The 24,459-nt window shown below is 38.5% G+C and overlaps 1 long non-coding RNA gene across 1 annotated transcript; it reads left to right on the top strand.

The window, feature by feature from the left end:
• The first annotated feature begins 13,078 nt into the window (after nucleotides 1–13,078).
• LOC116698061 (uncharacterized) lies at nucleotides 13,079–23,422 on the top strand. The gene is made up of 3 exons (XR_004334102.1): nucleotides 13,079–13,093; nucleotides 13,731–13,733; nucleotides 23,309–23,422. It is a non-coding gene; the product is annotated as an uncharacterized LOC116698061 (long non-coding RNA).
• The last annotated feature ends 1,037 nt before the right edge of the window (nucleotides 23,423–24,459 follow it).

The following is a 24,459-nucleotide window of genomic DNA, read 5'->3' as shown; positions in this document are numbered from 1 at the left end:
AAGAAATCCCTGGCTGGATGACTGGGAAAAGTCACTTTGGAGCAAATGTAATTGGAGTGATTGGAGTTCCAAAAAGAACCATGAGATAATCTCTCCTTATTTAAGCTTGTACTTACACTGACAACAAGCTCAACAAGCCACAGCATGGCATGAACTGTTGTAGAAATTTGCACAAGTCAGAGTTAGACACCGTTCAAGATTTTACAGGTGATATGCTATTTTAGGACACATAAAGGTGAACCATCTGAGACAGAAAAAATGAAACATGTTTTCTAAATCTATAGTGTTTAAGGGGGTTTGCAGATACAACACAAAGATAGTGTACTAAGCTGTAATAAAACATGTTTCTTCATGATCTGCCTCTCAGAATGACAGCAAGGGGTTTTCCTGTGGTTCTCTGGAAAAACACATCAGAAGAATGTTTTTGTACCACAGTTCTAAAGTACGACCATGGCATCCACACCGTTTCAGACTTTAGCTATTATAATTTACTCTACAAGCTCTTGTAAGACAAGTCAAATGTGATAGTTCAGTACAATATGTAACCTATTTCTTGATTTGTAATTTTTTTTTGAACATCAAAGACTGACACCATGTCATTACTTTAAGATTCAACTTTAAAAGATTTTACAATTACTGGATGCAATATTACAGTAAGGACCAATACATTACAAGTAGAAAATACAAGTTGGACAATTTTAATTCAAAATGCTAAAGGAGCATAACAGACTTAAAGTTGTCAAGTTAAATCAGTAACAACAGTACTGGGCAACAATCATTATTTCTAAAAACAATGGAAATATATAATTCTTTTTTATGCCTTTGAATACTCATCAATAATGTTTAAACTAATTAATGATTTCAAAGTGAATTTTTATTTCCACTATTTCCATGTATCAAGCATGCATTTACATCTGCAGCAACACCTTGTGCCTGTCACCAGACCTTTGAGACGGCTGTTTAGTGGATGTTCACCAGCTCTTGAATCCATCACTGCTTTCTGTCAGTGGTAACAAATTTGCTGCTCTTTTCCGACTATCCGGTCATTAGTTGACATTCTGGTGCAGGCCAAAAGGATCTCTAAGGTTCTCCAACTGCTGCAAAATGTTGAAATGACAAAATAATAACAACATCTGTCTTGTGTCCAGCGGTATTGACATAACATTACAGGTACCAAATTGTTTGTGTTGTGAAGTGTGTCTCAAAGATACCTCAAGCTTATGACTCTTAAAGCTCCAGACTGTCAGGGTTTCCAAGAGTTGATGGCTGATGGTTGACTGGCAGACAAATATGTAATGGCGTTCAGTGGATATGTGCAGAAACAGCACATTTAATTTGTATTTTAGTATATATATGGATGAATACAAGAGCACGTGTGTGCACGTGCGTGAGTGAGTACAGTGTACTTTTTGTAATTTAAAAAATGTAATTGTTATTTGGCTGGATTAAAATCGACTTTTGTAAGAATTGTGTGTACAACTACGCATACAATATCTTCTTACTCAATGGTTTACAAACTGTAAGTCAGGACCTTTCTTTAAAGGTTTGCAAAATAAATATTAGATGTAAAAAGACATTAACTAGGCAAGGCAGGTCTGCCAAGCTTTGGATTTGCATGGGGTAGAATTATTTGCACATGAAGGGATGTTTTTTAATTCAGCATTTCTAGAACCGAAAGTGCAAGAGAAAAAGGGTTAGGAATGAACCAAACGATGTGTTCATCTGCTCTCAGAGCCGGATTTTACCATAAGGCAAAGGTCGGCAAGTTGGTAATTATGTCGTTCTAAAAATCCATCCATGAAATGCACGGATGTATCATAAGACCAAATGACCGCTCGTTCTTGATATTTAGACTCAATATCAATATCGCGATATCACGTTGCTCAATATAATATCGAAAGTGTCGCAATAAGTATGCAATCCCGTCCGTTGGCCGTGTGGCTTAGTTCTGTTTGCTTTAGAGCCCGCTTGAAACCCTGTAATGATCAAAAAAGCTTCAAGATGCTTCTGAATGAACTAGACAAACGGTATCAAATCCCATCCCGCATCTATTTCTCACAGGTAGCTATCCCGCAACGTCATAAACACTGCAGAAAGTTGGAAAGATTGAAAATGTTTCATCCATGACAGACCTGTGGTCCATTTTCATGCGTTTTTACCATAATTGTTGTAATGTTACATGTTTTAAATTATCAAAATTAATATCGATATTGCAATGTTCCTAATCAAGATAGCAATATTACATTTTGTCAATATTGTGCAACAGGAGCGGCAAGTAGAAATGACTTTGTTTAAGGAGTCACAAGCTACAAAGGTTGGGTTGGAACCTATATAGGATGTACTACTATAGGTGCTGCTCCTTTAGCATTGAGCACCTGGATTGGTAAACATGAGTGAGATGTTTTGCAGTTTACTGACGTCACCTGGATTTCTAAAATCCAAGGTTTAAAGATGTTGAAAGTTAACCCTCACTGCCATTTGTAGATGTGAATTTGCAAAGTTGCTGAGTGTAGCTTTAGTCGATGGAATGTGCCCCTCAGTGCAAAGGCTTCATGCGCTCCCAAAACGGAAATATGTGAACTCCCTCGCATATGTGTATTTTGAAAATATTCTCATTTCTACCTGCGCTCAAAGGTCAACATTCACATCTTATTCAATGAGTATTTACTGACCTTGTCACCTACTTTGTATTGAGTGTGGACAAATGAATTAAGATTCAACAGCCTCGGTAATGGAAAAGTGTTTTAATTTCCCCCTGACATTAAGGTGTTGTGCCTCATAGGCATTTGGTGGCACATTACTCGGCGCCTGCTCTCTGGCTGTGCCATTGCCCCTCATGTTCCACTTAAACACTTCAATCACAGCAAAAGATCAAAGGAGCTGTTAAACTAATCAAGTGGAGACACAAGAGATGAAACTCCCAGTGTATTCAGTGTTATTTTTCCTATTAGCACTCTCCTCCTTTCTCTCTCTCTCTCTCTCTCTCTCTCTCTCTTTCCCCCCTGCTCCCCTTCCATAACCCTATTAACGAACACTGTAAATCCAAGTAGGAGGTTTGCCGGCTTAATTGTCTGCAACATATTTAGAGCAAACAATCACCCTAAACAAATGGCCGTGTATTCGCTATGAGCTGCATTATTGAACAAGGAGCGAGAATCATCTTGGGAATGTTCTACCCCTGCAGTGCTTAACGACAGGGAACAACAATTTTACCACCATCCTCTGCACTAGGTTCATAGTACCGTGTATTATCTGTATAGTATTACATAGAATGTACTTTTAGCTACCATTGGTGACAGCTTCATTAAAACCGGATTTAGTTCTGCAACAACCAGTAGTTACATTCACAGTTGCATCAGTTCAAAGAATGCATGTACTTCCAAGTATTATTAAATTCTAATGACACAAATAAAGCCATAGGCAATAATGGGCTAGCTGAAATGAACATATCTGACAGTAATATATTCATAGAATTCTGATGTATATCTCTTTGCAGAGAGAAAGCTTAAGAAGTAACACGGTAAAAGATTCCCTCTAAAATAACCTACTGTAAAAAAGACAAGACCCCAAAAGAATTTAAAGCTGTGTGGTTTCATAATAAAATGCTTTGAGGTTGAAGGACAGTCTACAGCAGTCCTTAAGAGTCCATACTCCATCTTAATAACACCCCGCCACAGACCCTCTGCCACTTTTCACTAGCTTTCAAAAGGCTGCTGTATTGGATAATAACTTGTTATCAAGCAGCTGAACAAGAGGTATATTTTGGAGAAAAAGGTCAGGGGGTGAGCACCCTTTGATTTTCTTCCTGAAGAAAACAATCTCGGAGATCTAACACATCTCATTTTGCTGTTAATTCAAAAAAAAAAATGTAATAGAGGTTTTAAGAGACGCAGAATTTCTAAAAAACATGAAAAAAAACCAATTCAATCAGGAGAGACATGTTTGCAGATATGCAAATAAGGTTTATTGTACAGCTCAATAAAAATGTACAAAGCCTTTGGCGATTAGACTCCATCGCTATACGAATATTTTGTATATCTATATAGGGGTAGAGAACCATCGGCCCCCCAGATGGAATCTAGACACCGGTGGTGGTGACGAAGGAGCCCGAAGACCAGACCGAAGGAGGCTCAGGACCAGTCAGCTGGAGTAGATAGGTGGAGGTGGAAGGGGAGGTTTGCACTCTTTGCCCGCAACAACAGCTGAATGGCATAGGGAAAACAGATTTTTTAAAGCAGGGTTGTGACTGTGATTGGCCCTTGCAATGTGTGTACGATTCTGATTGGTTTAGATGAAAGTTGAACGCCTCCAGCAGCTGATTTGAGTTAGGCAGAGCATTGATTAAGAGTTACGTCTTCCTGAAAGGATTTACACTGAGATACATTTCAATCAGGAGAGACTAGTTGCAGATATGCAACAGTTATACACAGCATGACTACATGTACATTTATTAGACAACAGCTGAATTGATTTAGGAGTGCATCAATTAAAAGTTTGGTATTCCTGAAAGAATTTATGCTGAGCTACATAACATTTGCAACTATCATAGGTAGTAGATTGAAGGTTCAGTAATTTTCATGAACTGTTATGCTGTAGTTTCTGCAGTCTCAGGCACAAGAGGACACAATGACATCTTTGGACATTCAGAATATCATCAAGCCCAGATTTATCAAGTGTGACCCATATGTTGTGCCAATGTTAGAATTCATTTTGGTCTAATGCAGAAATGTAATGTACTGGAAAAAGGGTTAATTTGGCAGGTCTTTACATTCCAATCACTAATTAAGTGCTTTCATTTAGGAGCCTAAATAAAGCAAACAATCAGTGAATATACTATTGCAGAAAGAAACATCTGCAGCTGCAACTGAAATGAAGCAATTAATGGTGAAAAACAGAAACTCATTAGTTTAATGGAGAAATTACAAAACAGAGTAGTGCCTGGGGTGTTTTTTTACGCCATTGTCCGTTTATTTGTTTTTACTGATGATAAACGTGGCTGCATTAATATGTATTCTTTGTATTTTTAGCAAGTTCCTTAACTCTGTAATCATAATTACAATATTTGTTCTATTATTGAATGGTGTCTGGATGAGATTAATTCATTAGGCAAGGCAAGGCAAGGCAGCTTTATTTGTATAGCACATTTCAGCAACAGGGCAATTCAAAGTGCTTTACACAAAATCATTAAAACAGATAAAACACAAGTACAAACAGTTAAAAGTCATAAGCATTAAAAATCAATAAGACACATGAATAGACAGTTAAAAACAAAAAAAATAATGAAATGTTTTAAACAATTAACTAAATATTGCATGTCTAGCTTTCAGGACAGGGCTTACAGGACACTTTATTTCATCCTGAGATAGAGAAGACTGAGAACAACAATTATAAGCAACAAAAAAAGTGCATAGCAGATGGAGAAGTTTCGATTTGATTACAGAAGGAGGGAAAGTAGCTCCTGACAAGGCACATAAAATCTTTGGAGTCCTGCTTGTAGTCTCCTTCTACCAGTCCTTTCACAAGGAAGTTAATGATGCTGGCAAGAAGATGAATCACCTCAGACGGCACACAGAGCAGCTCTGACAAGTGAGCACCGGCGAGTCTGACACCTGCAAGTACCAAAAGAAAGACTAATAGTCATGTCAGCTGCTACCTGTAGGAGTTGAGCTATGTCTGTCTGTGCTGAAAGAAATTCTCCCTCTGATTGGAGGTGAAAAGCAGCCTGAGGGATATGGCTGGCTGGACTTTAACAAAACATTAAGTCATGTAGACCAATGAGTAAAAATGTTGGGTGACTTTAGAACAGATTTTTAAACTTGTTTTAGGCAAAGTATTTATGTCATGTAGGCTCCATGGGGCAATTGTTATTTTTTAAAAATTTGTTTGTATTACTCATCTGCATTATAATATATATCGACTCTGTACATTCACCATGTGCACTACTTAAATTCTGTGGAATCTTAGGTTCTAATGTTTTAGTCAGTGTAAGCATCACAGTGATTCAGTGATGTGTTGAGACCAGTGGTGGAATATAACTAGTACCTTTACTCAAATTTCCGAATATTTTCTTTTCATACTACTTTTTACTACTTCACTACATTTCAGAGAGAAATATTGCATGTTTTACTCCACTACATGATTCTGACAGCTTTACTTATTAATTGCGTTACAAATTATAAGTTAAGCACATACAACCCATGTTGTTTATGAAATATGATGTTTTATTAGAAATTAAACTATCAAACAACACAACTGCCTAAAAGTCCATCTGAAATGAAAACAACTCTTTTGATCGTTTCCCGTTTTTAAAATGTGAGGATTTTTACTTTTAATACTTCCAGTACATTTTCCTGATGACATACTTTTACTTAAGTAACATTGACAATGACTTTTACTTTACCGTGATGTTAGTACTATATTTGGATGTTAGAACTATATTTGCCTAAACTGCGCTGCTTTGCAAGATTGTTCAATTTAAAATACTAAAATAAAACTACTTGCCCATATATGAGTCAACAGATAAACAGATGTAGAGAGATAATACATAGACATTTTATTAACAATGCAAAAGTAGTGGTTCCAAAGGTTAGTGTAATAATCAATACCATGCAGTATAACAATAACACATGTGAAGGCAGCAATTACTAAAGTTAGATAAGGTCTTCACATACAAGGGTCATACTGAGTAGTGATACAGTACCTGTGTCAACACTTGCCTCAGGTAGTCTAATCTAAAATGAGATACTAAAAAGGTTATGAGTGGAACTATTGTTGTTGACCCTGCAGACTCAGAAGCTCAGGATCAATAACGTGACAAGATTTAGCATGTGACTATTGTTGCTCTTAAACCGTATTCAGTCCGAATGTGAGTGATGTTGGTCTCTGGGAAAAAGTAATCCGATAAGACAAGCTGGTAAATGCATTCGCAGTTCAGTTTCACTTAACTACAACAGCTGAATTTGATCAGAAAATGTAACACAGAGTAATAATGCAGTCTTTAAAATGAAGATAAGGTAAGCTACAGTATGTCACAAAGTCATCCCTCATAATCAAAGTCATTGATTAATCAATTTACGCCTTGGGCTAAGATCAATCATTTCAATATCAATGAAACTGAGGCAACTGATCGAACCATATAAACTATTTATACTGATAAAAAAATACGAAGCGCCTGGTTCAACATAAAGTAGCATGAAAGACTCATTGTTAGCTACTTTGGTTTAAATTATGTGCATTTTGTGACTCATGGTAATGCACTGTGTCACAAACAGAACCTTGTAAAAGTCCTGTTTTTTTAGCATAAAAACAAAGCTGGTACACTTGTGCAAAACTGAACTAAAAATTCAAATACAAGAAATATGGAATTATTCTCTCAGCCATACAACACTTACTCCCACTGTAAAAAACAAGACCATGTTGATTATTGGTTTTGGAAGATTTGATCATTCTCTCAGTCCCTAACTGGTTTGGGAAGACACTTATTTTGGCAAACTGACCACATGTAGATTAAGATAGAGGGTTAGTTTCCTTGGTGATTTTCCTGCTTCAACACATGTCCTTTAACCACCCTTGTGACTGACCCATGCCTGTTTCCCATTTAATCGATTCCCATGACTAAAGTGGCAACATTTTCTGGAAAATGTTTGTCAAATCAACTTAGTGCACACAAGTGCCGTTAAACCTTATCAGCCTTCTCACTCTGCTCTTAGTGATATTATCACTCACGCACACAAACACGCACACTTGTATCCACAATTAGTAGATAAGGAAAACTGTATGGATTCAGGAGTGGCAAATTTGACTAAAATTGTCGCATAGCACGAGTGACTGGACACACACACTCAAGTATTGTTTTCAAGCTCACACTAACATTGTTTTGAATAGAGAGTACTTTGGCAGCACCCCCCTCCATTTGATTTTGTTCCTACAATTAAATAAAATTTAATTGACATCAAAAACAAAAACAGCAACAGAGAGCCCAGCATTCTGCTACTTTTGACATGAGCCTGTATTAGCTCATTATTGGCTCATGCAGTATTTTTAAATGGCTAAGCCGTCTATGTTTTCTATTTAATTTTTTTTATTTGAACCACATTGAATCAACAAAAACATGACACAGATTGTCGAAACCACTCTGTTACAGTCCAGTTGTATTTACATGAGAGGATGTCGTCATAGCTAAAATCACAGCCATGTGTTAATGAGAAATTTCGGCGTGTATCATCTTTTAAAAGGGAGCCATTATCAAAAGCGGTAAAACAAATGTGACAGCCTCGAGAGCATCCTTTCTCCCTGGACCATCATAAAGTCCCCACAGGGATGGTGTGATGAACGATTCAAGGCCAGCTCAGGCCCAGGGATGCTCCACTGAACCATGCTTTGATCTATCATCCGGCCTTCCCATATTAATGATGAGGTCACAGCGTCGAGGGTCACGGCATTGCTGATAAAAGTGCAAAGCCTGCTATTTGTTATGTGCCCAACTTGACTGATCGTAAGTCTTTTGATGAAAGCGAACATGATTTCACACCCCCGTGCTGTCACACCAAAGACATGCCCGTGTTCCTCATAATATAATGTCTTTTGAGGATCACAGTGAATGAGCCCTATCATAGTCAATGTAGAACTAAATGAAGTGGCTGTTATCACTCATAGGACAATGAGTATGGTCTTCCAGGGGCAGTTTACGACTCCAAACCTGCTGATATAACACAGGTACTTACTGTATGAACTGTTAAACGTTTGTAGGTTGTGCTTTTTGTAAGTTGTTAACTGCAGCTCAGAACCCACAAGGCATCTGAGAAGATGGCCAAAACAGCTTTGAAAAGCTGTTTTCCTAATAAAGTTAATTCCAAGAAATCACATTTATTTATCAACATATATTTTTTACTCATATTCACACAGATTTGTCTACTTGTTACAGGTTGTTGTATCATAACGAGTTTAAAGACAAAACAGAAAAAAAACTTATTGTTAAAGGACATAAAGAATTCTTCTAGACCATTACAAACTTTGCAGATGTATTTTTTCATATCCCTGTTGCTTAGTTTCAACTTGTAACTGCTGTTCACCTTTGCCAATGCAGTTGATTTGTGCATGGCATTTGAATACTGTTCCCTTCAAATAAATGTGCAGCGTTTCTGGCTGATGTTGCAGACGTATGAGCACCGATAATTTGGCTTCAATACGTCTCCCACTGCATTAAAAAAACTCATGTCAAATTGCTGTTTGCTTCTAGCTGACAAATGCTGGTAACTGTCATTCAACCTCATTTGACCTACTTGGTAGCAGCCATTGTAAATGTAAGTCAGAGTGTCCCTATCCTCCTATGTGTTGTATTTATTAACAAAGTTTCAGCTTCTAATTGTTCATTATTTGGGCAAATTCTAAAGCCCTTGACTTAAATGAAAAATATAATGCTAAAAAGCAGCACACAGCAAGCATGTATGTACTATAAGAAGCTATTCACATGACTAGAATTTCACTAGCATATTTTTGAACTGATAGCATTCAGTGTATTTGAACTACACCACATTGGTATGAGAATATTAGTAGTATTTAATAGTTGTATTCAGTGTTTCTTCCAGACTGAAGAAGTCTTTCATGGGAAACTAAAATCTGAAAGAAAGCATTTGATCTCTGGATCATGCTAACAAGAAAAATGATCAGAAACATACAGCGTGTGTACTGCTAATCAGAACAAAAAAAACAGGTGAAGGTTTTCCATATACAACTGGTGCAGTATTGAACAATTTTACAATGTTCGTAATCAAAAACATCTGTGTCACATCCATCATATCAGAGCCAGATGACACTGTTTTATATTTAATAAAAAGCAAGTATTGGCTCTAAGTGTGTGTGTGTGTGTGTGTGTGTGTGTGTGTGTGTGTGTGTGTGTGTGTGTGTGTGTGTGTGTATGGGTGTGTGTGTGTCTGTGCTGTGACAGCCAGCAGTGTACCTGTAGCGCCTGCAGGAAAAGGCTCCCCGTGGTCGGCTCTCAGTCACTTCACTGCTGACTGGCTCTGCTAACATATGGCCTCCCACCCAGGGATTCAGGTCTCACTTGGATTCGTAATGAGATTTGCTGATGAATCTTGACTTACGGAAACAGGTTAGATTTTGTGTAAATCAGCCTCAATTTTGGTGAAAACAGGTTTTAGTTCAGTCCTAAACTGTAGGAGTTCAACTAACATTTTGGTGTTGAGTAGATGAGGTTGAATGAAGATTGCCAGTGCTAAAATTAAAGGTCCCATATTTTGAGAAGTGAGATTATTTTTTGATTATAAAATAGGTCGTTGTATTTTATATATACTGTGAAAGTATCAAAACGCTCAATCCAAAGAGAAATGCACAAGGCCCATATTCAGAAACTGGGCCTTTAAACAAGCCGACAGGACTTGTACCGTATGGTTGTGATGTCATAAAAATGCTATGTAGGTAGAAAGTGCTGCTACAGTGCCGTTACAATCACTCCAGTTGTTCCCCGGCTGCAATGATGGTGCAGAGACTCAAGGGCTGGCTACATTGTACGCGTAACGTATTCGGAGCAGACGTTCCAAAACTATGCGTCCAATATAATCAACAAAACTGACTACACCGGACTCGAGAGCAGCACATAGTGGTGCATATGCTCCGCGGAGATCACTATGGCTCACACAATCCTACACCATGTGCAGGTTTAGTCTGTTAAAAGATACACTCCGCAGCTAATACGCAACGGTCCGCATACGTTACGCGTTCAAGGCAGCCAAAGCGTCAGAGAGCACAATGCAAAAGACCCATAAACACTGACCAATCAAAGCTGACTGGGCTTTTTCAAAAAGTGGGCTTAAAGAAACAGGCGCTAAAACTGAGCGTTTCAGAGTGTGGATGCAGGTACATTCAGACAGACAGTTTGAAGAAAATTAGGTTTTTTTTTTACACTGAAGCATGTAAACTAGCATGTTTTAGTAAAATCCCAAAATATGTATGAACTTGAAAATAAGCATAACATGGGACCTTTAAAACTCCATGTGAATATAGCACCAGTGTGAGAATTAAGTACTGGCCTGGAGGTTACATGAACAACTCGAAGATCAGGGACTAAATTTCTAATGTGAAGAGTTTTTTTATATAATTTCATATTGAATATAGAATCCCTAGCCTGGAAATTCAGACCCAAGTCCTAAAGATCAAGGGTCTGCCAATGAATAGTGAAAATGGCCAAACTTGAGGGGCGGCACCAAGCATGCATTTGAAGCTCTCACAGCACGCAATTGGATGACACTATGACTAATCACAACAATACACAGGGTGATATATCCAGAGCGAGACCAAAACCATCAGTGGGTTTTCGCTAATCCTTATACGCTTAGCTACCAGCGGAGCAAACTGGTAGATTAAACTCTTGCTGTATCCAATGGTGAAACAGCAAAAACGTCCATCTTGCAAAGGAACGATTGAAGGACCGTCTTCTGCTCCTCTTTTAGATAAAAAGCCAAGTCTAACTCGTTCATTGTAGTGGCCCAAGCCGTTTCAAACAACTGGTGTTCATGCGTAGCCATCTCGTGGCCATGTTTTCATGTTAACGTTTACTAATGACTTTGACGTTGCAGTGCTGTCGTCATCTGGCCCGCCTATGTCAGATACACCGATGTGATTGGTGCAGCTCGGCTACAAAGACATAGTTAATGAGCAGCGTTAATGGATGCCAGAGTGACTTGCTGAGCAAATTCAAATTGTGCTCTTGCAAGAACTCTGGATTCCCAGGGTATTTTACAGTGTTGTGAGGGATATGAGTAACTGAAACGCATGTTTTGAAATACGTAGTCTGTCTAGAGTCTGTAAAGTGCCAGACAACTAAATAATGTTGTGTTGAGTTATAGGCTTCCAGCATCCTTCACTTTCCATCATCTCACTGGCACAGTTAATATTTGAATGCTGGTATTACTTAGTTTGCTAATAAAAGGATGAGCACAGCATGCTCTCTAATGGCTTGCCGTGAATGTCAGCAGGGACAATAAATTAAGCTGTGACAAAGCACTCTGACCCAGACAGGCATGCTTTTGAATCAAGTGTAAGTCATCTAACAGGATAAATGCAATTTGTATACATTACCTCATTGATGTTTGGTATGTTATATTCAGCTCTCAACATTATTGCTCTCATCATTACATACTCTTCAGAAATCGTTCATGGAGCTGTTTGTTGTTTATCAGCAGCTCATGTTTCTAAGCGCATTTAAGCTTTGCTAAGGGCACTAAACATGGCTGACTCAATAACCTGAGACAATGTTCAAATGCTACCTGCTTTACTTTGTGAAGTCCGGAACTACTGTAAATGTCTTTCTATTCGTCTTAATATCCTTTCCAGTTTCTAAACCCTAGGAACTTTAAATGTACCATACAAAATGTGTTCATTTGGAATGGCATTAAACCAGGCCATTTTACCATCCATCCATTAGAAGTATTTTTTTTGTATTACCTTTCTTACAGCATAATCTTCATACATATTAAACCCTGTCTATCAGATCTACCATAAATGGCAATCTATTCACTCACCCTTAGGGATTTATTGGGGTTCATTGAATGAATCTCAAACATCAAAGCAATCACTGCCCATGGTGAGTGGCATTTCTCTCTGCTCTCTCAGTCTAGCAGCCATGTTCCGCTTCATTTGAGCCGACATCCGGCCAGAAAATGATCTGAGCAGCCAGAGGAGTCTTCCCAGCCATTTTGTGGGCGTCTGGACGTCCTGGGCTCTTCTCTGTATTCATTAGTAGGCTAGTCACAGCGGTTCGATGGAGCGTATCCTCTCAGCGGCCCGCAGGGACTGTCAGCAGAGTGACGGAGACGGATCGCAGGTGGACCAGCGAGAAGACCTGCCATAGATTAACTCGTCTGCCAGCAGGGGGACTCCATGGTACCATTTGTTTTCAGCTCAACTGATATTTTTTCTAATTAACCTTTAAATGCATTGCTTGATGTTGCATTCACAGTGTGGAAAGCACCGAGCACCTGCCGAACTTTTCTTTCAGTCCTGGATGTTTAAAATATTGTCATTGAAGACTAGTCCTTCAACTCTGATCTGAGTGATTCGATCAAAACTGTACAGTGTCCCAGGACACATTCAAGTACCATACACAATGGTAAAATAATGTGGTCACATGTGAGGTGACAAAATCTGCAAGGCATAAAATGAACCGGGATTAAAATATATTGCTTTTTAAACAACGTTCAAAGGAATAAAAAGTGTGAGATGAGAAGATCGAACCCACTCTTACAGCTACAGCCAGCAGCCAATTAGCTTAGCAGAAAGTAAACAGGTAAAAGTAGCCTAGCTCTCATTTGGTTGCCTGGCAACTGCTCTGAGCCAAGAAACAGTAATAACAAATAGCAAATAACCCCCTGGTAAAATCGCAAATTGTCATTTTTATACTTGTGTGTGTTTTTACCAATTAAAGAAACTATTTTTGAACCAGGCTAGTTGTTTCCTCCTGTTTCTAGTATTTATGCTAAGCTAACTGACTGCATGCCTTATATATAACGGACAGATTTGAGAGTGGTATCAAATTTCTCAACTACACCTCAGAAAGCGAATATATATTTCCTAAAATGGCAAGCTAGTCTTCAGTATGAAATTACCTATTCATATATTACTGCTGTATGTAGGCTATTAAGTTTATTTCAACCTAACCAAAAATACTATGTTTATTTGTTTAAATCACCAGACGCCATTTACAGTTTGCAGAGACAGTTTGTGAGATGGTCTCATCTCTCAAAGTATAACCAAGTAGAATCAGGACATTCAGTTTCAAACTTCACCATCCAATGTTGCCCCCAGGACAAGAGACTGCATCCTCTGCAAATAAATCCAAAATGGCTATCCCAAGAAGATTTCCACAAGCCTAGAGAGGTTCATGCTTTAGATTAAAAAATGTGTAATTCCATAGCCATCTGGTTCGAGAAAAGAAATTTAAGAGCTGTGTGGATGCCAGCCCGATGCCACATCTTGGAATGGGCTATTGCTTTCCAAATGGCTTTGGGCTGTGTCCCCTTCCATGTATTTGTGCAATACCATTAGCTTGTTTTTTGTCTGCTCTCTTCTCTTCCCAAAGTTTAAAAAGTATTATTTTCTCCGAGAATGGCTGTTTTTTGATAAGGAATCTAAACTAGGTCAAGGACGTAGTGTAAAGTCATTGAACAGTAATTAAAGGACCCGCCGACGCTACTGTTCAAACGCTCTCTACCATGAGCGTTGAGATAGAAATCCATTCAAGGATTTGGAGAGCTATTGTTTCATTTTCCTCATGAGTAAAATCATTTTCTTGCTAGTTTTTTTCCTTCTTTTTTTTCTGAGAAGCCAAGTCTGTAATTAAGCGAGCTGAGTTATTGTCAAGCCACTGGAGGGACTGGAGAAGTGCTGCCTGTTGACCTATAATGTGCAAGTCCACTCATTCAAATAAGCAGCAGGATGCTGGGGACAATGTGATTGCTAAACAACAGGATGCTATAACTTCAGCTTGGAAACAAGTTCTTTTACAAAACACTGTACTGCCAACAAATTGTTATTTATCCTTCCACATGTCCAAAATCAAGCCTATTCAATTGTTTTTATTTTGCAGATGATTTATTTAGTGACCTGCAGATTTATCAGTAGTGTTAAAAAGCAGAAGGTATAGTCATACATATGTTACATTTTCTATAGCTGCAACCTAGGTGAGAAAAGTGATACAATATTCCTTTTTATAAAGTTTTTTAACCATGCAACCATGAAAACATGTCCACATTATATTCTACCAGTGACTTAGTTTTGTTGGTTCCTTGCGTTAGTCTTGTTAAACATGTCATAAAACATAAAAGTTCTATAAGAGTAAAAAAATGTCATAATAGTCTTCACAATGTAGTCTTTTTCCAAACCCAACCATTACGGTAAAGTTCTGAAAGTCAGAAATATAAAAGAAATAAACAGAAATATATGCAGATCTGGAGAACAATATGTGAACTAATATTCTCACCAGTGGGACCACAATTGCCTTGTTCAATTCATAATCCCTCTCTGTAAGAAGATGATACTTGGCAGCCACCTCCATCTACTGTAACATTGTGCCTGTGGTCTTTTTGTTTCTTTAGGAGAGCTTCTGGCTGAGCATTTGAAGTGTTTAATCTGGCGCTCCAGAGACTAAGGTCACCTTTCACTACCCCCCCCCCCCCTCTTTTATTTGCTCTTGCTTAGTTCTGGCAACCCCACTATTTCACACACTATTAAAAGAACTCTGCTAATGCAAGGAGCAAGGTCCTTGGCTTGTGGAATGGGAAATGATGGCATTTCTGAATTCTGTCTCTCTAAAAAAAAAAAAAAAAAGGCCGCAGGCGTCTTGTGCAGGGTTTATGACCCTAAGATTAGTCACTTTTTGGAGCTGGATGTACTGCCTTGGGCTTTTTCCTGCCAGAAACTGATTTTCATATTGATGTGCTACGTTGAGCCCTCTCTAGTCCACATATTGGCTCATGCATCACCTGCACTCTGCAGCTGTCAAGCCTCAGTGATAGCAAGTGAAGCAGACAATTTCTCTGTTAATAAATAAACAAGTGAGACACTGCTAGTACATATTATATTCCTTAAGCTCAAAACATCAGGCTACACACTGCACATTTCATTACTAAAATTAATTAACAGGCTATGAGGCTCAATCTCAATTTTGTCCTGATTTCCTTTCACAAAGCATAATTGTGAAATTTTTATGGATTGCTTGCACGCCCATCAACAATGCTAATACAGTAGGAGCACATTTTGAGCTGTGATTGACTATTGTACTTTGCTTACCAGGACACATTTGTTTGTATATGGCCTGGTCTGAAAATTGAATGTAAAGTGCATTTAAAAGCAAAATAGAAATCAGTTATTAAGTACTAGTACTTTTGTAATTCTTGTTCTGTTCCAAATTTATGTTTAAGTCGCGTTTGTATAGCAAAACTACTCACGCTAGCAACTGTGAGAGTAGGTTAAAAACATGCAATACACTTCATACTACTGGCCTTTTTCCCCTTGTCAGAGGGGGAAAAAGAGCAGTTGCAGGATTACACGGAGCAGAGCTTTGCATGTATTACACAGTAGAAAACTAAGGAGAGATTATCCAAGGCCAGATGTGTCTCTCTCCAAGGAAGAAAAAAAAAAAAACTGTCGTCCGCTAAGAAGCAGCTATAGTCTGCCACTGGTAAGCATCTAGCAGCAGGGCGTCGGCGGTCGGCTGTCTGGAGCATCACGCCAGTTGTCTCTGAATATGCAAGATTTCAGGTTTAGGAAGTGTCCGCCTTTTAATGTTGTTGACACATCATCCATCATACTTAGACAAACATTTACCAAGTTGACTGATTGACGGTAATGCAGCATTAGCCTCTGTTTGCTCAGAGGAAAATGTCATGCCTGTTTATGCATTTCTGAGAGGGGAAAATGTGGAGTTCAAATTAGCCAGTGAAAGGACCTGTGAAGCTATTGCCCCTGCAAGAAAGAATATGTTGCACAGGATACATGTGAGCATGACAAGACTGAACCGCTCTGAAACCAAGCTGATATCATACTCCAATATTCACACAACCACTTTTTTTCTGGCTTAATTGTGAGGAGAAAATGTTCTTTGAGGAGAATTCTAAGCAAACGACACCCTGTAGTTCATGAGCTATGAGAAGAAACCAGCGGGATTCTCTCAGTACAGATTGTGTTTTATTGAACCAGGGCTTGTCAGCATTTTTGGTGAGCTGGTAAAATATAATTGTGTCATCCTTTATAAAGCAGTGCTGGGGTGACAGCACCCACAGAAGCTTCATTACTCTGCTTTTTATTGGGGTGTGAAGAAGGGACATTCTCTTGGTTATGAATAACGTCTCTCTCGCATGAAGTCAAGGTAAAACACACTCGCAGTGCTGGCGCGCTCCGCTGGACGTACATGGATCATTTAAAATGAAATCAATTCAGCTGAAGAATTAGAGCTGGTAGCCAAAATGGTTTTTATCTGATGTCCATCAATACCTGTATTGATTTGTTACTAGAATCAAACCTTGTGAGAACTGAGAGGGAAAAAAATGCTACACACACAAATATCTGAGTTGCATGTAGTAAGGTGTGGATTGACATCTGGTCATCCATCATGATTTTATTCAGGGAAACCCGACCTTCCATAAGTGTTGTGAATGTTTACTAATACCAAAGCCCTGGAATTTTAAAACCTAAACCTTATCATGTTTTTAAAACATTAGACACGTTTAGGTGCTGCAAACCATCCGCCTGTTTTTTTATGCAAATCTATGGAATTTATTTGTTCAAGCTGTAATCGTTTCAAACAGTTCGGAAAACATAAAAGCATAAAAAAGAACCTAATAATTTGTGGTTTTGGAATTCCAAACATTCCACAGGGACACTCCTCAAACTGCTATCTCTGTTTGAAGTAAATGTAAATGGACTGTTTTTATACTGTGTGTATATTGTACAACAACCATTGACACACAACACTTTTTCTGGGATATAGGGGGTCATTTGGTGTCTCTGGTGCTTCCAAACTCATACAAACTTGGGGAAAAAATAATCCATGCTGTTTTGAGTGAGATACGGTTCCTGAATGTCCTCTGCCTTCAGTCTCCGGGTGAGCTGTTCAACATCTGCACGGCTTTCTACGTCACTAGCCGAGACAAGGTGGCTAACTCATTCTCAATGGCAACAAAATACTGCTACAACACACACTAGTTCACCATAATCTCCAAAAGAACTACTTCCATGTCCCTGTTCTGCTGGTATTCCACACGTGCCCCTCATTTAGAAGAAGTCTCCCAGCTAATCCTGCCTTGTACTGACCAAAGTTGGAGAAACAGTTATCTAGCTGATGGGATCTTACCGAGCTACTGAGCATGTGCGACTCACAACAAAGATAGTATAGAAGTAAGATTTTTCACTCTGTAGCTAAAACAGAGACCTAAACACACAGGGTGAAAACAGCAATGTGCAGTACAACAAAAATATGGTGTTTTTAAAAAAATGAAACCATTTAAACCTATTCTGGTACAACTTCAAAATACAATTATGAACTTGAAAAAGAGCATAATATGGGCGCTTTAATGGTGACTAGCAGTTTCTAAATGAAATAGCATATTCCCCCATCCACCTGCACTGTGATTTACCAAGTTTTACAACCATCTTTACTGTGTTTGGGTTCTCACCAAGGCCATAAACACTTTTTTATGGATAGAAAACAGAACGTTTCACAGTTTAGCAGAACATTTCATTGGAATGGGTTTAGTCGGGAACACCAGCAAGGCAAAAAATAAAATGGAAGGACCCGAGGATCCCGATTGTAAGTTATTAAGACAGAGGAGTTGCTCCAGGGACCTGCACTTTAAATAAAGCTCCAAAGTTTCCAACTTCATTTCCTATGCACAATCAAGCTTGTGCCCATGAGAGAGAGGGTATTTAAGATCCAATGAATGGATGTGGGCCAGAAACGGCGTTTAATAAAAGACGAAATACTAGTTAGATTAATGCACTGAAGAAGAATAAAGCCGTAGCTGTACAGGGAAATGTAAGGTTTCATTTTCTTTTTTCCTGACAGGGATTAAGTACAAATATCCTTGCTACCGGTATTAACTTCTGGCAGGATTGCTCTGTGTCATGATCAGTTTTTAAGTCCTGTGTCTGTTCACTAACATAGCTGCAGAAGTATCAGACATCGTCCTCAGTAATACCAGTAATAAAACACAACAGATACGATCCGTAGGGTTCAACTGATAAGAGTTCTTAAAGGCCTTTCTGCCGATACATTGAAGGTATTGATAGTATGGCAATATTCACTGTCTTTACTTTGTGGACTTTTACATGCCAGAGTCTAGTGTTAACCAAAGACTTCTATGCTTATCCTCTGCAACGTCATCATTTAACACCTAAACATGAACTTCCCTTTGAATTCCAGGGTTATTTAATTCCTGCAAGGTGGACAGCCCTTTAAAGTAGACTGACACACATCACCACTGCACTGAGATGCATGTAAGTTAAACTGAAAATTAATTTACAAAAAACAAAGAAATTGTTATGCAAATATAGAAACATATAAAATGTGCAAGGAAATTAAAAAATGTATGCTTTTATTCTAAAAAAAAAAATACATAGCTGTGATCAGGGAGGACTCTCATATCAGAGGTAACAGTGGTATCTGTAATAAAAAGTACTGTTCCATTGCTGATAACCAATACATCACTCTAACCTCAGTCATCTAAGCAAAACAACTGACACTGCAAAAGGCTATCTTGTTTTTTTCTCCACATCCCATAACAGTAAATGACAAGCACAGCCCCAAACACTGCACCATATGAGGGGAATTGGGGCATTTGGTGAGGGTAAACGTCACTAAGTATAATTAAGGAGGATCTCACCCTCAGGAACTCTGTCAGTTGACAACATGAACAAATGACAGTGAGAGTCCCTGTCACTATATCAAATGAGCAAATATGGGTTTAAAAGAGCATGGCTTAGAGTCAATATCAAGTTGTTTCTCAAAATTGTTATCACCGTTTGTCAGGCACAGAGAATTCTTCTGAAGTAGCCCATTTTTCACTTAAACTTTTCTTGTCGACAAGGAGAACTTTCACAGTTGCAGGACAAAAACCAAAGGCCTAAACTGGAATATATAATTAATGAATTCACTAAATGTGTTGTGTTATCTGTAATTGATCACGATATGAACAAAGGGGGTCAATTAGTGGCATTTTGGCCTGGTTTATCTCTGACACTAATGGTGCAATCTGTGGCATGCAAAATAAATATGTTGCCATTGCTTATCTGTGGCAGTTCTCCATATTCACACCCACAGGAACAGTCTTGCAAATTGGACTATAAGGCCTTGAATCACTAGATTAATGAGACAGACAAAGGTAAACCCATTCCAACCTTTCTGATTTGTGTTGAATCACCTTGGATAGGTTTAAACCTGCGTAAAGCTGAAAGATCACTTCTCTGCCACACAATTCAACCTCTCTGAAAGAAAAAAGACGGAATTCTGCAACTGGAATTCCCACCTTCACATCATAGTGAGTTAACCGATGTGAGAAAGAATTCACAAAAGGATAAAAAAAAATCCTTGGAATGAACATTCAAATATATAGCCATATTTTGCCGGACTCAGAGCTGTGGAGGATAGCTGCCATATAACAGAAGCTGCTAAACAGGACTAATTCTCCAGAATAAAATAGGCCAAAGAGGCCAGCCATTTACAGGACTGGTATCAAAGCTACATTTCAAGGGACGGCTGCAGCCTCTGCCCATTAAAGTGTGTGTGTGTGATGTATGTTAGGGCCAGTGTATGTCTGCTCTGGTCTCAGAGAGGTCTGCACACTGACATGATGGCTGACATAGAACACGCCATTGTCTTGATACTGACTGTCCATACAGAGGGGAGCAGAGGACAGAGGCCGTAAAGAAGATAAACATCTAAAGAGTCAATCTGACCAAGCAGCCAATCAATCAGTTTTTGTCTTTAAAAATAAGGCAGTAATGTTATACATTTGCATCTTTAATGAGATTTGGAAATAAAAGGCAGAAATTTCACAAATGAGGAAGGTTGCTGGTAAACGTGCAGAAAATAAAAGACATTTCAACTTTCATTTTGTTATTTCTATAAAAGTTGTCAGTAGTAGAGTACATCCTGCAGTATAAATATCTGTTCTTGTCAAAACATTAGCTGTGAAGTTACCTTCAAGATTCTTTACTTTCATATTGTTAATGATTTTGATGCAGGTGTAAATTGGTGTTTTGATGTTAGGAGAGTCAAGTGTGTGTTACATGTTTAAGAATAATGTTTTGTGCACATTTAATTAATATTTCTTGCTTTACTCTGGTTTAGATATTGTGTATGTGTTGATTTTTTAGGGTACATTTTGCTTCCTTGATACCAAACATTCACAAATCATTCAAGTATTTAATTCATCGCTGGAGATTTAAGTCAGACTTGGCTCACCTGAAGTCAAGTCTGCACAAACCCTAAGCACTGAAAGGCAACAAGACATGCTGCAAAGTCTGCTTCTCATTTTAAATCAAGCTTGGTATTCAGGCATACAAACACAGAGCACCTTTTACATGCAATGCATGTCATCAGAAAATAAAAAAAGAAATAACTGAGGTGCAGTCAGGTCAAGACAAAATAATAATAATATTCACACTTTGAACACATGGCCCATTTCCTCATTACACTAAGTGTAAAGATACACTGATGAGCAACATAAAGCCAGAGGCTGGATGTTCAGCTCTGATAGCTAGCCAGATGGACTGAAGGAAGTTGATCTTTTTTGAAGAAGAAGGTTTTTACATGGATGCTTTTCATAACCATTACCACATATGGCACAGCTGCAATGTCTGACATTTACACAGTAGCAAAGAAGTATTTATGGACTTATATTTTACTATTGTTACAGCTTCGCATGCATGATACAAAGCTGACGAGGTTAATAGGGAACCGTAAATGTTCATCGTAAACCTCAGAAACTCTGGAGAGACATGGCTTGTCTTATGCCATCAGATAAGAAGGCAGCAGTAAATAAAACATTAAGCAGCTAACAGTATAAAAATACCCAGCTGTTAAGCATGACGAAGTATAATCAATCACCTCGAAAACAAGGAGATCTGTAAACATTTCATTACATTTATCTAGCAGAAAACTTCTTCTATGATAAGACACCAACTGGCATGTGAAGTAAATAGTTCTTGAAGAGCATTAGCTGCAAACAGTGTCTTGAGGTTGATTATCTCAATGACTAATGCTCTGTCACTCTGTGGTATGAGAGGGCCCAGCGAGAACCCCCGGTAATGGAGCCTGAGCAGGTGCTGAAAGCCCACTGACATCAGGGGGGAGTGCACTGACAAGAATTTCTGATGAATTTCAATTACTGATCTATTAACGCTAATGAGGTAAATGAGCAGCCAGAATACATTTGCAAGACAGCTTGAGACAAGACCACAGCGGTCCGTGATTTTGTGTGCCTGCAGCCACAGCAGACACTATGTGTTATGCCATTGTTAGAAATGTCTATGTGTTAACTGGCTAAGTGGGAACTGAAAGAGTCAAGAGTCAAATAACATGTGGCTCCAAATGTCTTACTTTTTTCACACATTAGGCACACTGTTTTTGGTCATGTTTGATTAAGGTTAGCGTTGTCACCCTTGGCTGTAATGCCATTATCTACATGTAAAGTCAGTGTGCCATCTACTGGAGGTTCTGCAATGAAGCACAGATACAGCATCAGCTGCATTTTCAGACACGTAGTACCATCTGTTGGCCTTATGGTGAAAAACATCATGTGGAAACTCAAGTTTTAAAAACTTATTTTTCTATGAAAAATCTAGCTCTTTCTAATGGTATTAGGCATCTATGAGCACACTGAAAAAGTATGTATCATAATATTTCTAACATCATCACACTGTTCATCACATCGCCAACCGGGACCGTCAGACACTGCCTACCAAGGTCTGGCCGAGGTTTCTTCCTAAAAGCGTGTGTATTCTCGCCACTGTCACACTGTTGCACTATGCCTGCTTTTGGGATAATTACTAGAATTGTTGGGACTTTATAAATTGTGGTCTAGACCTACTCTATCTGTAAAGTGTCTCAAAATAATAGTGGGTATAATTTGATGCTAAATAAAAATTGAATTGAATTAAAACACATGCTGTTTTCATGCTTTGGTTTTTGTGCAGACAAACAAATTATAAAGTGTAAATAAGTAAGTAAGACAAGCAAGTAGAGGGAAGTAAGACTTCCCCCTGGTTTCATTCTTTATGCTGAGGTAAGATAACCATCTCTTAAGATTCATATTTACTGTACAAGACAAGACAAAAGAGTGGCATCAATCCACCATCAATATGACACACTATTCCACCAATTTACTCTAACTGGCAACTCACGTGTTGTATTGACCAAGTTTGAATGGAAAAAAGATAAATACAAACCAAATCTTTTCATGCGATATTATTTGATTTCACTCATTTACAGATGATATTAAACTTGAAATATGTCTTTAGTTAACAAACTAAAAATGTTTCCAGGCTTACACAAATGCTACTGGATTTTGGTCCCCATCCTGATGATGTGTGATGACTTAATTTACGTTAGATTTACTATGTAAGTCATCTGGAAGTGATGTTAATCAGCCAATATTAGCCAGTATTTTTTTATTTTGGTAAACGTACTGAGTTAATGAGGTGAATTCTCCAGCAAATGCTAAACTTTATTTTAGCAACAAGTAAATATGCTGCACTTCAGCATATGGCATTGTAAAGTAAATGTAAAACTGTACAGTACTCAAGCATAAACAAGTATGCAGCTTATATTACTGTTAAACAATTCCCTGCCAGCTTTTTCAGTGCTGCACTTATTTCTGAGTTATAACATGCCTGCTCTGATCTCTGGGGATTTGCGATCAGTGATGTCGAAGGTGTTGGGAATCTCATGCTCCTCATATTTTAGACCCTGGCTCTTCAGGCAGGCACTTACGTCTCCTGATGAGCGGTATTCTTGGATGGCGTCGACACAGAGATCCTTCTTGTATGTCTTCCACAGGGTGCCCCAGCCACTGTTAGCTGCATATTGTGAGATTAAATACATTAATTCCAGACAAAATATATTGGCAAACAGAGTGATCCATGTCTTTGCTCTTCATTTAAGACACAGGTTAGGAGGAAGAAGGACAGAAAGCATACTGTAGTTCTACGTACCTGCTAAAACAATGATCATAAACTGGCCATTGTTCTTCAGAAGGCTACGGTAGAACTTGATGGTGCCGGCGAGGTTTTCCAAAAATGAAATAAGGAAAAAGTTTTGGGGCACCTGTAATTTAACCTTTTGGATTAAAACTTGCATCCACTCAAACCCACAGTTTGAAGTGTCTGCTAGTCACTGTTGCTGTGAGTATATTTGATTGTTGATAACACTGACCTTTGTCCACTGGCAGCACAGGTTCTGGTGATTTTCTCCCCAGTCAATTCAAGCAGCAGTTGAAAACTTAGTTGGGAGCTAAATAAATTTCATCGCTTACACAAAGTAAGACTGACATTCTAGCAGCAGTTCAGAGCAAACTGTCATCCGCCTCACTTTAACCCAGGGAAACATGGACAGAACATGCAAAGCTCAGAGGCCAGAAAGTGAACCCCAAATCATCTCGTCATGTCATCAATTTTCAATTGAATGTCCAAAAAGCAAAGTCATCATACCTGAATCATGTGTATGAAGTCAAAAGTCTTCAAGTGTCCTTTTTCTTTGATGTGCCTCTCATAGTTCTCCAGAGTCCTCACTGTGCATGATATACCAAGCAAATGGGATCTTCTGAAGGTTGGTGGTCTTTGCTACCAAAGCTATAAGTTGGACATAAAGAGGAGAAAGCTAAATAAACACAAAACAGTTTATGACAACAGTTGATATAACAAAGCTAATGACCTAATTGCAGATTATGA

The sequence above is a fragment of the Etheostoma spectabile genome, chromosome 11 (assembly GCF_008692095.1).
Source record: "Etheostoma spectabile isolate EspeVRDwgs_2016 chromosome 11, UIUC_Espe_1.0, whole genome shotgun sequence".
NCBI classification, from domain to species: Eukaryota; Metazoa; Chordata; class Actinopteri; order Perciformes; family Percidae; genus Etheostoma; species Etheostoma spectabile.
This window is presented reverse-complemented; position numbering and strand designations above follow the sequence as displayed.